Source organism: Thermobia domestica, chromosome 1 (genome assembly GCF_964235325.1).
Source record: "Thermobia domestica chromosome 1, izTheDome1.hap1.1, whole genome shotgun sequence".
Lineage (NCBI taxonomy): Eukaryota > Metazoa > Arthropoda > Insecta > Zygentoma > Lepismatidae > Thermobia > Thermobia domestica.
The window spans coordinates 82325589-82341970 of NC_137454.1; the positions used below are offsets into that span (position 1 = coordinate 82325589).

At 36.2% G+C, this 16382-nt stretch overlaps 1 protein-coding gene across 1 annotated transcript in view; it reads left to right on the forward strand.

Moving 5' to 3' along the window:
- The first annotated feature begins 3786 nt into the window (after nucleotides 1–3786).
- The window catches only part of Phb1 (prohibitin 1), a 45385-nt gene continuing 32789 nt past the window's right edge, over nucleotides 3787–16382 (forward strand). Inside the window, exon 1 of the mRNA XM_081759995.1 lies at nucleotides 3787–3898. The gene's annotated coding sequence lies outside the window, so the exon portion shown is untranslated. The remainder of the gene's footprint in view (nucleotides 3899–16382) is intronic.

Below are 16382 nucleotides of genomic sequence, written 5' to 3' on the forward strand. Positions count from 1 at the left end.
GGGATCAGCCTTTTACGATTCCTCTCTTCAGCAATGTTTCAGCTTTAAAATGCCCCATTATGTCTCTACCTTTCTCACTGAAGCTTATGCCTTGTTTTCGACTCTTCTTCATTCTCTTCAGTATCAGTATCCATCTATCTGTATCACCACTGATTCTAAATCTCTCCTACAATCTCTACAATCTTCCCCCTGGTCTTCGCAATCCTCCTGGATTCTTTATGAAATTCGTCTTCTTCTATACCGTCGGACTTCCCTCAACTATACTCCTTGCTTAATTTGATCCAAAGGTCATGTAGGCATCCTCGGGAATTCTCTAGCTGATGCCGCAGCCTGTTTCAGAACCCTGCACGGCACTCCCATAGATCTTTGAGTCTCGCCTATTGACCTTTTTCCACGACTTATTACACTTCATTATCAACGCTGGACTGCTTATAATACCTTATGTCAAAGGCACGTTGGTATTGGTACCATCCTTGTTCTCTCCGCTGACTATCTTGGTTCATTCAACATACTTTCTCTCCCTCCTACCTCCATTTTCTGCTCCGTAACAGACTTCAAATTCTGTATACTCCCCAACGCTTATATCTTCTCCGAAAACGCACTACTCCACTTTGTAACTGTGGTCTCGATACAGGCTCCACCAATCATCTCATTTTCTCTTGTCCTCTCTACCAACAATATCGCCAGCCATTTATCTCTATTCTTCATAAATTTCACGGTTTTGGTCCATTTAATGTAGCTTCGTTAATTTTCATTTTATCCTCACGTGTTCTTACTGCCTATTATCTTTATTTACAAAGATCTACGTTATTTTGGGTAAAGATTCATCTCATTTCATAATCTGTTCCTTTTGAAAACACCGTCTATAATTGCTGGGAGAGCAATCTTCGCCAAGTCAAGTTGCAACCGTAGAAGAAGAAGAAGATCAATGGGGATATTGCTCTGAGAAACTGTGAGTAGTGAATTCACATTAAGCAAGGTTGTAAAATATATATTTATTATTGGGTTAATATGATAATTTTACTTACCACATGATATGCTACTTAAAAAGTACGAAAAGTATAGTAAATTTCAGGTAGAATTATAACAAAGAACGAAGAAAGTTAAATAACACATCTATCTAAATGAACAAACGAATGTACTTTCTTCCAATTTAATCGTTCTCCAGGATATTCTTAAAGTATTAAACTTCTTTTAGGAAGTGTTGTCGGGCTATAAAAGCCAGGTGAAGTTATTGACATCAGAAGTTTCGAATGCAGGTATTGCATTTATCACAATCTCTGAAGATTAATGCAATGTCTGTATTATCGAAGGGTCGGATGTCAGTATCTTCATCTGGCTGATAGCTCGAGAACGCTGTCACAAAAATAAAAAAATAAAAAATCTTTAGTTTTACATCCCACGATATACCGACTAGGCTAAAGGAAACGGTACTAAGATCAAGTCGCTAGTAAATATTCAATACTAAATTTCGTTATTATAGTTACTTTCTGCTTGCAACTACATGTTTAGAGTATTATTATTATTATTATTATTATTATTATTATTATTATTATTATTATTATTATTATTATTATTATTATTATTATTATTATTATTATTATTATTATTATTTTATTTGTTGCAATTTAATTGGCTTACTTTTAACTGTACCTGTAAATGATGATTATTAGTAATTTAACACTTACGAGAAACTACATTCTCATTTTTGGTTCAGCCCCCGCCAAGTGAACTTTGTGGTGGACAAACACCGTGCTCGTGGGTTTTCTCGGGGTACTCCCGTTTCCTCCCACTTTCTTCATTCCACCATTTCACTCATCTCTCATTATTACCGTCTCCTTTAGCCTCACCGGCATAACCGTGGGACGTAAAACTTACAGATTTCATTTCATTTTTGGTTCAAATATCCAAAAAATAGATGGCAGAACCATAGAGTGGTAGAAGGAAGAGTCATTTCTTTAACAGTTTGCGATAACGCAACGCAAACAGTACGTGTTAGTTTGTTATAGTTTATATTTGCATGTTTTGCATTTCGTTACGCTACACATACTAAATTAATGCCCAGATTCTTCTTTGTATCATTGTATTATTATTATTATTATTAGTGTTATAATATGTATAGTAATATCGTTGAAAATGCAGATATTTTATGACCCGTTATGATACATATGATTCAAGGAATTTCCAAGCCTGTTGTGAAGGAGTGGGTGACAGGGATGCCACTTTTAGTGATTTCGTACTAGATTTAGTGATTTTATCATTGAACTAGTGATCTAGTACGTACTTCGCGTAAATCAGCACAATCTAGTGATTTTTGGCGTTTTATTTCTCATGCAGGAATGAAATGACAAGGAAATGAATTTTGAAATAACAAGGAAAAATGTGTTTCGGTTAAGAATTTTTTTGTTCCACTCTGAGAACAAACCCTGCCGTGAAATGACTACGGGTAAACAGAGAGTATCTTTGGCCATCTGCCTCTTTATGTTCGCCGATATGGGATGAGATTGTGAGTTACTTATCGTGAGCAGGTAGTTTTCTGAAGTAAGTAGAGAAATAATAATTCTCTGCTTCTACGCTTTGTCACGTACGGAGGCGCTGGCAGTATCATTCACTTTGCTTGTTCCCAATAATTTTAAAGGAGGATGAAACCATACTAATATACGTATTAATAAAATGTACCAGCAAATATGTACAGTACCGATGAAAGTTTCATCTGTGACACACGTGTTGAGCATAAATCTTTTGATATTGTCACGTACAAGCAATCTAAACTTGTCCTATCTTTTCGTATTACCCGTACAATTTTTAACCTCACTAATTTCTCACGAGAAAATTTTTGGCACATGGGATTTGAAGTCTGGACACTTGTACTTTCTTCTTGCGCTAATGAGTAAACTAATTTAGGTTTCTAGGAAAGACATCAATAAACAGGAAGGTCAATAATGCTAACCGCCGCTGTTTGGTATATTTTCACAAAGTAAGATAAACAATACATATACGTACATTTTCAAAACAGTTCGTTGAAGTCTTATATTAGTTTAGTTAGCAATTTCGTTCGGTATCTTGTGGAGTGCGAATCCCTCGTAGGTTGTTCTCGTTGTTCATAATATCCATAGTGATTTCCCAGAACTTTCAGTTTTCTTTTTTCTTTCAAAGAAAAAAATGAATTTGCCTTCTGCAGGTAGGCAGGCTTTATATTCACTTCAGAGACTTGCGTATTCATTTTGTAATCAGTTCTTAATTTTGAGAAGTTATTAAAAGTCACATTTGTGCTAATGATCTGCTAATGTATTCCAAGTGATCTGCTTCTATGTAGTATATAATAACAGTATTTCTGTACTAAGAGCTACAGATGTAAAGTTAACTCAGGTAATCCAGAAGCGGCTCTTGAGGAAGGTCACAGGGTAAATGTTTAAGTTTTATCGCTAAGCAAGGGAAGAAATACATAATGTATTTATTCTTGTATGCATTATAAGGAATTAGCGCATGGGATAAACTTTCTTTTCTTAGCTTGTAGCAATAAAATTATAATTGTTACCAATGTGACTCCTCTCATAGCCGCCACTGAATTATTCTCCCGAAATCTTTTCGACCCCCCCCCCGCACTGTCCTGTTCTGGATACGGGAAATTTTCCGGGACACTAGGGAGTAGGAATAGTATCTAGCCATTATAGTTTGACAAAAGTAATTCAGATTCTCTTCCTCTCCATATATATATATATATATATATAATATGGTGTTAACATTTAGTGATTTTTAGTGATTTTCCACCCTCTAATCTAGTACTAAATGTTGATTGTTCATTGGCAACCCTGGTGGGTGAGCATAGTGCATGTGTATGTGGAAGTGTTGGAGCCGCTAAAAGAGGAAAAATATCGATTGGAAGTAAAATATAAAGGTGATATTGGAATTCGTAAAATTTTCTTGTGTACAAACATTTGTGTGTGGGGCATATGAAGTGTATTTTTTGTTCAATAGTAAGCATACCAAGCAATACTATTAATGGTACCGAGAATACCGAAAGGGATTGCATGAGAATTGCATTGTATGTGCGTAACGTGAGTCAACTATTTTTAAATTAGCATTCGTGGTATTTCAATTACAACGTGAACGTGATTACAGAAAAATAACATTTTGTGTATCAGAACTAGTGGACAATAAAGTAATAATTAGACAATGAGATCGTCATTTTTATGTTAGACACTACCACATTCAATCAGTTGTGATTGCCGGGAGGGCCTGAATTCAAGCATTGTTGGAAACTAGATAGGGACGCCCTGTACTGCTAGGATTGATCATGCACGGTGATCTGTATCGTTTCTCAGGTCCTGTTCGGGATCCATGTTAACAGTAGGTCCAAATTTCCGTGTTGACAAAAAACGAAAGCTCTACTCTATTTGTATACCGGTAGTCCACTGTGGCTTAGTGGTAGAGAGAGCACTTCTGCTGCGTAGTTTCCTACCACTTTCATCATTCCAGTATTTCATTCGGCATTACTCGAGCAGACGGCTCTATCAAATTTTCACACATCTATTGCATTTTCCAGTTTTTTCTTGCGAGGATCTATTAAATGAGGAGCTAATGGATTTAAAAAACGAACCAACTTGTGCTAGGTTGCCACTGAGAGCACGAATGCTATCTAACCGAGTCAGAACAGGAGCGCAGCAGAATGGCCCGAGCGGAGCGAAGGGGGTGCGTCCGTAGGGAGCAGGCGCGTTAGCGACGGAGCATATGCATAAACGAGAATAGTGGAAAAGTACATATCTGCGAATTTCGAAATGTCCAGTCCACACACGCTTCCCTGCAATACGAGCTCCAGTCACTAACAGTTGATGAGGTTATATCCAGTTCACTTTCTAATATTTCATATGTTGTATATGGCAAAATATTCCAATGTAGGCATATATTCCAAAGTTGGGCGTCCGCTTTAATCAAGTTTTTTTCATTGTTATCTCCTTTCCACACTTTCTGCAATTTGTTATTAGGTTCATTAATCCGTGCTCTTCACAAACTTTTAAAAGATTTTGCTTGTTATCAATGTATTCCTTCATAAATGTTAAAATTGCTGCTAGGACATTGCCCTTGTACATTCGCCATATTGGTAACATAAATGCTCGTTTCTTTCCCACAATGCAACTGTTTGGTTACCTTGCGCCAAGTAGTTCCCTCCGCTCGCCATATAGTCCCATGTTTATAACCGCTTATATAACAAATAAACAGATTTTTCGATTATCAAGCACACAAACGATCAAATTATCCATATATTTCCTGTAAATTTTAAAAATTTCGCTAGAAACGGACGCCCAACTTTGGAATTTAACCCCCAATGTATTACAAATGCCTATATTTTCACTACAGTTAACTTCGATTCTTCAAAAAATTACCTTTCACAGCTGATACACATGTCTTACACTGCTTGCTTTCTTACCTTTATAACAGTAAAAAAAAAAGTGTATGTAATGCCTCTCTTCTGAATTTTTACTTCTTTTCCACACTTTACACAGTTTATTTTACGTTTCAACATGCTATGACGCTGCAAAAACTTTATAATATTGCGCTCTTTATCGCACTATTAAGTGTAATAGAACCAAATATTAGCATTACATCCATCGCAAACGTCATTGCTAACACGAACAGAACATTCCCGGCGTTTATTTCCACCTTCGCTTTCTTGTATTCTTCCGCTTCAGTAAATAGTTGCACTTAGAATACGTTCACTCCCATTCAAAATGTATTTCAATATGATATCTAATGACAGAAACTACTTATATTCACACTCTACTTCTTTTACGAAAAGTATTTGACATCGTATTTTACCTATAAATTTTGTTTTTGATAGAGTCGTCTGCTCGAGTGAACCCTTTCATTCGCTCTCAACACTGTTTTCTTAAGCCTACACGGCATAAACATAGGACGTAATTTTCCAGCCTTAATTTGTGATTCTACAAGATAATTGGTAGACAAATATTAAGAAAGCGTACAATGATAATAGAATAGTGACAATGTTTTTGATGCAGTGGTATTATAGGGTTTACTAGTATTGTAAGATGTATTTAAAATGTTATTTTGAGAATACGAAATCAACAGTAATTATATGTAAGGATGTACTATCTGACATCTTTGTTAGGTTCGTTTATGTGCATACCTACCTGTGCTGATACACTTGCTCCCTATTGACGCACACCTGTGTGAGACAACCAATTTCGCCCTGCCCTGACTCTTGTTTTCACTTAACCCTTTGACTACCAACGGGACACATGTGTCCAATGCGAATAATTGAAACATAGTTGAAATTTCAGATGTGACTAGGAGACTGTGTTCAGTTTCCAAAACTGTGTACAGGTGTCAGGAATATCCCACATTAAAGGAGTCGTACATGTACTGTGGGCCACAGTAATTCTTGTTATACAAACTACGTGGGTTAGGCAGACCAGCTGACGCCCGCTCCAAGATTAGTTACGCCTGGTAGTAGCCAGCACAGCGGTGTGAAGTTGTCCCCACCTGTTAAAAGCACAAATCGTAAAGAGTATTTTTGTGCAGAAGTGGACCGAAACGCTGGCTGACGAAATGACAAAAAGAAGTCTTTAGACATTTCTAGTCTCAGTAAACAGCACAATACCAGAAAAAAATATACGGACACCGGAGGCGCCGATGAGAAGGTAACAGTCAGAGGACTTAAATAATCTTATAATTAACTCAGGGATTGATTATGTAAACAAGTCAACTTACTTCAAATGACTATATGTATATGCGTATCAAATAACATACGGGTAGAAACAAGTTAACTTACTTCAAATGACTATATGTATATGCGTATCAAATAATATACGGGTAGATTATGCGGTATATGTATTAGGTTATTCTTTTAAGTAAACACAAAGCCTTGCGCTGAGTTTTGAAACTATTAACAGTAGTCCTACCTGCAAATCAATTAAAGTATGAATAAATCATTCAGGGGAAGAACCCAGCCTCTAATGACAATTTTGGGTGTCTAACTGTGCCTGAGCTCTTTGGTTCCGGCACCACTGATTGATACGTAATATTACTTCAAAAGGAGAACTTGTCCGATTTCATTATTCGTTAAATGACTTTTGAAGCTGCTAAATATTGGTATGCAGTAATATATTTGTAAATATTAAAAATGCAAAATTCGATAACACTCAAACGAGTTGGAAAACCTATCCGTACTAAGCGTACTTCCCCATAGGTTGTAAATATAACTGAGAGTTCTTGATTTGAATAATATTTCTGAAAATTTACACATTGAGACACAAGGAGAAAAAGGGATAATATAGTGTTAATAAACAACAATTTAAAAATGCACGAAGTAACGGTTAATATCAAATATAGAACCATTAACAGAATTAACTCGTGTTCTCCATTCATTTTTCTTCCTTTATTTTCAGGATTACGTCATCACTGAATTTCTCCACTGGAGATTATCTTTAAAAAGTTGTAAATGGCGATGGGGAGACTCGAACTCGGATCACCGGTTTAGAAAACCTCAATGCTAACAACTCATCTAAAGCGTTACTTATTTGGGCGCGATTAAATAAAGAACCTTTTCTGTTCGCTCAAAACAGTGGCTTATTCAAAATTCAAATTCAGTCAAATTCAAAACACAGGAATATGTAATTGAGAACTCGGAGGGTATTATATCACTGTATTCACTAAATTATTATCGTTTCAGATTTTTAAAAAAACAAAATATAAAACTCCCTTATTTTTGAATGAAATACGGCGCGTATATTATACTCGTAAACAAACTAAAGACGAATCAATTACTGCATAGTAATTGTAGTTCAGTGGCACTTCACCAATAATCTGAAGGTAATCAACTCGGATCCACGAACGACCAGTACATTTTTTTACTTTAGAATTTTCGGTGGCGATTGATCAACGATGACACATGTTCTTTTATCTTCAGATATTTGAATACTCGGATGTTTCAATACTTGAACTATCAAATCTCTAGGAATAACAACAGTAATAATAATAATTATTATTATTATCTCATTGAAGATTAAAAGTTCGAGCTTATTATCACTCACGGCATAACATTACAACCAGAAACGTGATATTTGGCAAGAATATTTCGGTTTTGTGTAGTGTTGCCCACGAAAACAGGAATTTCTAATCTCATTTCAAAAACAAAAAGAAAATTGAGACGAGAATTAACATTTTACATTCGAGACGAACAAGGTTAACTCAAATTATCGTCTTGCTTTGGAGATGAGAATTGACACGAGACGAAAAGTATCGTAAACATTTCTCGTTTTATCTCGATTCTTGAAAGAGTGCATGTCCATTCTTTAAATAACAATTGCTTTCTAGGCTGAATCTTATACGCTATTTTATTACTTTGTATTGCGGAGCTCATAGAACTTATTATGTTCTGTGTAGGTATTTTTGTTGCAAAACTTTTATAATTCCTTCTGGATATGCTAAAATTTAGTTTATTATATGCATTACTACTCAGTGATATTCAGTTATTTTTATTTCGGTTATTTTCCTTCATGAAACTATAGTGGAACGCTTTCGTTTAAAATTTTCGTAGGTGCACAGGTATATCCTGGAGGTCCCGAAAATCTTCCAAAATTCCGACTTACCTGTAAGTTTTGTCTAATTTTAGGGCGACTTTAAAAATGTTTATTATTATTATTAATAATATCATTATTATTATTACTGAAAATTTACGACCTCAAAATTACGTCCTTATTGCAATGTAAATAAGCATACTGAAGTTGATAGGAAGAGAAAAAGAAAGGATAAGAGATACTTTCGAATGATTTGTGTCGAAAGGAAACGAGGGAGCAGAAAGGTGTCACCTCCTGGGCAATATTAATATCGAAACTTTGGATGCTTAAACAGAAACTAAGTAGGATTTGTCTTCATCACGATACATAGTAAGACGCTTTCTTTGGATAAAAGACTTTGGATTATGTGTGCGTTATATTGATATTTTAACAAAATATACATACCAATATAAAAAAGAATAGTTCGTATTTACCAATTTTGGTTGAACGCATATATGGAAGGTGTTGGAAATGGCGAACGAAAATATTATTATTTCTAGCAGTAGGAGTAATAGTGGAAGACGTTCGGAATAATTTCTAGGAACCAATATCGTTTCAGACACATTTATGACCCATACTAGGCCCTAAGCATGATCCTTTTGTATTCATGAATTGTTTGCTAACCACGTTACGTTCTCCTACAGTACGAATCAAGGTTGTAGACAGACATGTGACGTCATATTGCTAGTACAGTATTTCCTCTGCAAAGAAAGCTGTTTCCACTCTAACTTGTGAGACCGAAAGAAATTGAGTATTTTTCATTTTATTACACATCAGAAGTATGAATATTGTAGTTTGGTAAAAACAACTTACCGCACGGGTATCGAACCCGGGACTCCTGCATTATGAAACATGCTCACGCCACTACGCTAGGACTGCTCTGCTAAGTAAGAGTCAAAAAACATTCGTGTATGTAGCAAATTACACACGTTTACGATAACGACGAAACACACTGATTTCGGTCATGATAAAATGCTTTATTCGAGAGACTTTAAATTTAAATTAGAAAACAAAAATAGACGTACAAACACGCAAGGACATGAAGGAGAAACTGGTTTTAAGAGTAATTCGACCCCTTGACGAATCTGATGCTTCAGACCATTTTCTTTCTGATTCACCGAAAGTATCTTCGTAACTTGTCTCTTAGTAATACTTATTTTACAGTTATTCTCAGTAATCTTGAACGACAGCGACACGAACACAGATACATCGAGGATATACAAATTGAAAGGATCACCCACCGGGAATCGAACACGGGACCGCGACCACTGAACTATCTGAGGCAGTGATGATGTGGGTCAAAATTGCTAATAAAAGTATGTGAGAAGTGCCTAAAGGTCATGAAGAATTGCAGCGAAACTTTGTGTAGAGCCAATACGCAAACAGGAAACCAATACTTGTTTCTTTTCCCATTTTCTGCAGAAAAACTATTTTAGAGTGCAAAAACCCCCACCAAAAATTGTGAAAGTTGACGCCCTAAAGGCAAGAAGAATAGACTGAAGTGAATATAATTGTGCACAGATATTGTATACGTAAAATGAGGGAATATGTGTTTCGTATTTTCCTTTAAAAAAAATAGTTGGGTGGGGCGCAAACCCTTCCAAACCTTAGATTACGAATTAGCAAGAGGGCTAATAAGTATACGTCAGAAGTGTCTAAAGGATATGGAGAATTGCAACGAAACTTTTATAGGGGCAATATGCAAAAAGTAAGCGAACATGCATTTTTAGTTTGTGTGGAGAAGCAGTGTTGGGGCCAAGGCCTCGTCCGAAAAGAGCAAGTATTATCGTAGAAGTGCAGAAAGGAGAGATCGAAGCGAATGAAATTGTGTGTAAATATTGTATATGTAAAATCAATGCAATTCGTGTTTCCCAATTGTCCCCATCCGATTTGCTTCAAACTTGGCACATCAAAAGTAAACAGAAAATGAATCAACACGTGTTTTTCTTTATGTACTAATTGCTCGTTTGTCTATCTGTTTGTACCATGCTAGAGTGCGCAATGTTCAGTTTTTGAACTTGAACTTTTAAGGGTAGAAGCAGGGCACACACGAAATTCACTGTATTAATACTAACTTTTAGGTCATCTATCTATTGGTAAAAGTTCACTATTTTAACACTAGCTGTTTCCTACCTATGGCGTATTTTATAGTATTTCAGGGGGCACCTTTAACCCTTACAATATTTCTCCGCATAAACAAAAACACGTGTCGATTTCTGTTTATTCTTGGTGTGCCAAATTTGAAGCAAATCGGAAGGGGACAATTAAGGAACACGAATAGCCTTATTTTACATATACAATATCTACACACAATTTCATTCGCTTCGATTCACTCCTTCCTGTACTTCTACGATTATATTTACTTTTTTCGGAGGAGGTCTTGGCCCCAACACTGCTTCTCCACACAAAATAAAAACACATGTTCGCTTACGTTTTGCGCATTGTCCCTACAAAAGTTTCGTTGCAATTCTCCATATCCTTTAGTCACTTCTGACGTATAGTTATTAGCACTTTTGATCATTCGTACTCAAAGGTTTTGGAAGAGTTTGTGCCCCACCCAACTTTGTTTTTGAGGAAAATACGAAACATATTCCCACATCTTACGTATACAGTATCTGTGCACAATTACATTCACTTCAGTGCGCCTCTTCTTGTCTTTAGGGCATCAATTTTCAGGAAGTTTGGTGGGGGCTTTTGCACTCTAAAACAGTTTTTCCGCGGAAAACGAAAAAAATATATATATTCGTTTCCTTTTGCGCATAGAAACTAAATACACGTTTCTGATTTTTTGCAGTTTGCGATTGTCCAAACCTTCTGGTGTAGGTATTGTGTATTATAGTAATAGAAGAAAATTGTCAGTTTGTTGGAATTGAAGAAAATTGAAGAAGCAGCTGAGGTTAAATTTATATCGTGGCAGTCAAGGTGGAACAAAACGAGCCCTGCGGGGCTTCTAACCCGTTCCTACTACCACTACTACAACTACTACTACTGCCTATATCATGGATTCGTGTAGCGAAACTGCACCGTAACGTAAGTAAATCACTTTTTTGAGTATTACTCATATAATTTTAATGAAAAAAGTGTTATGAAAATTTAAAAAATAAAATGTAAAATAAAAAAAAAATTCCTTGGTCCGGGTTTGAACCTTCCCCGAAAGCAATTATAATTAATAGCCCATTGCGCTAGTACACTCGACCACGAAGACCGCCAGAAACAGCGCCTGGATTTCTGCTACGTGGCGAGAAACGGATAACTAACCAGAACCGCGTATTTAGCTCCTATGAGTAGGGTAGAGCATGATTTAAAAATATCCTTCTGAACACTGGTTAATTTTGTCTACGTTTTACTTTCAAGGCCTCCATTACATTCCTTTTTCATTTGATTCTGTTTACTTACTTCAGATGAGTATCCCTAAGTTTAAAAAAAAAAATGTAGGCATCTTTTGAATATTGATATTTGTAATTGCAATAATAGCAATAGGACTTATACTACTACTTGGCTTTCAAGCAGGCACCGGACCCCCCCTTCCCTCCCTTCGAGATTAGAAATGACAAAATTAAGGAAGGATGGAACAAAATAAACTGAGAAAAAAAAGTCAGCGTTAAAAATTAAAAAAAAAAAAAATAAAAAACTACAAGAAGCTTTTGGTTACTCTTTCTTATGAGGAGATTTGTATTACTTGCAATACATGGTGGTGAGGTGAGCGAGATATCCTGGAGAAGTCAAATAATTTGAGATTTCTAGAAAAGTTACGGAATTCTCAGAATTTCTGCTACTAGTCAGGGAGATTTCAAGCTTCCGAAAGCTTAGTGCCTTCGTCTAACAGCTTGGACATTTTTTATCATCATTTTTCATCGCATCATTGCAGTATCAAACATGTTATTTCATAATCAATTTTCTACTGCTCCTTTAACCTGTCATTTGGAACAGACAGTAGTTGACGGAATAATAAAAACAAAAATTTATGAGGGAAGGAATTTCTGTTTACATTTGATTCAACAGAGAAAGGAACACAGATAGTGTAAAATTTTTGCAAGGTATTATTGAGTATATACTTTTTATAATAGTGAATATATAGTTTTTATAATAGTTGAGGCCTTAATGAAAGGAAAATTGTTATAATTGAATGAACAGAGGAAGGACGAAAAATATTGTAAAATCTTTTTCAATACTTTTTTTTATTATTTTACTCGAGATTTCTTCGTGTAGTTTGTAATTAAAATACTTACTAACATATCCTCATTTTATTGTCCTAACAAACCAATGTATGTTGATAGTAAAGTAGTTTAGATTCATCGAGCTCCTAGTCCTTCAGAATTTCATGTCACGCACCCCCCCCCCCTTCCCTCCCAGTTACGAAATCCTGGCTACGTGCCTGTTTCAAGACACACAACCTATTAGGTTTTAGAGGAACTAACTACTGAATAAAATACATTTTGAATACTAAAATATATATATATTATTATATAAAAAAAATGGATGTAACTATGTGTGCCTGATCGTCACGGCCAAATTGCAAAGTCAAATGAAATGACTTTTGGTATATAGTTAGGGCTTAATCCAAAGTGGGATGTTATTATATCACTTTCATTATAATAATATCTTAAGGGGTAATGGGGATCCGAATTTTTGCGGAAAAAAAAATGAGTATCTCCCAAGCCGTGACTTACAGAGCTGAAATTCAATATATTAATTTTTTATTGAAAATGAACAGAACGTCACATAGCATCTTGTTAAAATTCTTCTTTATGATGGGGGTGGCACTTTCTATATATGCAAAATTGATAGTGGGTTGGTTTGTAAAAATAACTCAGTTCAAACTCTGATTAGTTAGAATTTTACAACATGTTTTTATTACAAGTGTAAACTCTTTAGTCAGTAAAGAAGAGGCCGTGGATCACGTGTCAGAGTTGATGATGATGTGTTTCGGTGGGTGGTGGGTCAGAGTGGGTCATGGTGGGTCGTGCGTCACGATGGGTGGTGGGTCAAATTGTTCATTGACCCACGTCATCACTACCTCAGATAGTTCAGTGGTCGCGGTCCCGTGTTCAATTCCCGGTGGGTGATCCTTTGAAATTGTATGTCCTCGAGGGGTATCTGTGTTCGTGTTCCTGTCGTTCAAGGTTACTGAGAATAACTGTAAAACAAGTATTACTAACAGCAACATACAGAACAAGGCAGGATCAGATCCGACTCAAACTTCTCCCAGAGGACACATAATAGAAAAGAAGAAAATATGTTAAATTGGAGCTGCCCCCATCCAGAAACACCGGAGATATGCTCAGCAATATAACACACCACGCGACAATTTGATATAAGGTAAACGTCGCAAGATACCCGTTTATTTCGAAATCGAAAAGGATGGGCAGCACCAGGATGAGATCAAAATATTTGATATGCTATAACGATGACTTGGCGGCCGTCTTGAGAGCCGCGATCTTGGATATAGCGTAAGGTATTGAAATGAGAAGTGGGGTGTGTGATATATCAATGTAAGGTAAAATGCAAAAGGGAGACCAATGATGTAACCGCGAAAAACATATGTGTAATGGTATGGACGGGACGAAGTGTAGAAGACTCGGGCAAAACAAACGTGTATTCGAAGGACAGAATAATAGGGCAAGACCCCACGACAATGGTACGCGACAAGTAACTGCAACAGTGTCTGTGCATGAAAGCGCATCCGCCTTGACAGATTATGCCTTTCGAGGATATTGGGATTCCGTTTGGGACAGTGAAAACCAGTTGCTACCCACGATACGAGTGCTCGTTTGGAGACTACATAAACTACAAAGGACTATCTCGTATGGAACAACAATTCGGCAGTTCACTTCGGAGTGTAGGAGATACCATCTTGAATTGGTGATCAAAAGCACGACCTACCTGGGATTGAAACCCACTCCTGGACAATGTTTTGTACTTTGTTGTTCAATTTTCTTGCTGTTTCGTGTAAAGAAAGGACATTTCGGCCCACGTTTCTTTAAACAACACTATCCGAAACATTTCTTACGGATGTTTATTTTCCTTTGCGCGGTTTGCTACATTGTTTCGCGACGGTCCTAAACAGTCACAATATCAGGGAAAGGCAGCGTTCTGCATTGATTCGATGAATTCCATGAGTTGTTGCAGTCTCCCATTAGAAGGCTAGTTTACCACACAATGAGACGTTTACACAATTATTATTACTATTGTTATTCCTAGAGATTTGATAGTTCAAGTATTGAAATATCTGAAGATAATAAAACATGTGTCATCGCTGATCAATCGCCACCGAAAATTCTAAAGTAAAAGAAAAATGTACTGGTCGTTCGTGGATCCGACTTCTTACCTTCAGATTATTGGTCAAGCGCCTTGACCACTGAACCACAATTATTACGCAGTAAATGATTCGTCTTTAGTTTGTTTACGAGTATAATATACGCCCCGTATTTCATTCAAAAATAAAGAAGTTTTGTATTTTGTTTTTAAAAATTCTGAAATGTTAATAATTTAGTGAATACCCTGCGAGTTCTCAATTACATATTCCTGTATTTTGAATTTGAGTATTAACAAGCTACTGTTTTGAGCGAACAGAAAAGGCTCTTTATTTAATCGAGCCCAAATAAGTAACGCTTTAGGTGAGTGGTTAGCATTGTGGTTTGCTAAACTGGTGATCCGAGTTCGAGTCTCTCTCTCGCCTGAAAATAAAGGAAGAAAAATGAATTGAGAATATGAGTTACAAGTTAATTCTGTTAATGGTTCTATATTTAATATTAACCGTTAATTTCCTGCATTTTTAAATTGTTGTTTATTGACACTATATTCTTCCCTTTTCTCATTTTGTCTCAATATGTAAATTTTCAGAAATATTATTCAAATCAAGAACCTTCAGTTATATTTACAACCTAAGGGGAAATACGCTTCGTACGGATATGTTATCCATCTCGTTTGAGTCTTATCGAATTTTTCATTTTTAATATTTACAAATAAATTACTGCATACCAATATTTAGCAGTTTCAAAAATCATGTAACGAATAATGAAATCTGACAAGTTCTTCTTTCAAAGTAATATTAGGTATCAATAGTAGCGCCGGAACCTAGGACCTCAGGCCCTGTTAGACACCCAAAATTTTCATTGGGGGCAGGGTTCTTTCCCTGAATGATCCATTCATACTTTAATTGATTTGCAAGTAGGACTACTGTTAATAGTTTCAAAACTCAGCGTAAGGCTTTGTGTTTACTTAAAAGAATAACCTATACTTATACCTCATAATCTATCCGTATATTATTTGATACGCATATATGTATAGTCATTTGAGGTAAGTTAACTTGTTTATATAATCCCTCACTTGAGTTAATTATAAGATTATTTAAGTCCCCTGACTGTTACCTTCTCATCGGCGCCTCTGGTGTACGTTTCTTTTTTTCCGGTATTATGCTGTTTACTGTGAGTACAAGTATTCAAAAGCTCCCTTCTCTCATTTCGTATGCCAGCGTTTCTCCTCACTCCTGTACATAAACACACTTTACGATTTCTCCTTTTAACAGGTGTGGCAGCTTGATTCTGCTGTTCTAGCTACTTCACCAGGCGTAATTAATCTTGGAGCGGGCGTTAGTTGGGGTGCCTAACTCACGGAGTGAACATCAAGAATTTTTCTGGCCCACTGTACATACAAAAGAATATTCACATTTGAAAAGTTAGTAGTCAAAGGGTTAATGCTTTTAGTGGCCACCTAGCAGAGGTTGGTTAACGTTTTACACACTATTCGATTGCGCTCATGTGTGCCTTCGCTGACGCATCTGCTCTGCGGACGCGCCATTTTGTG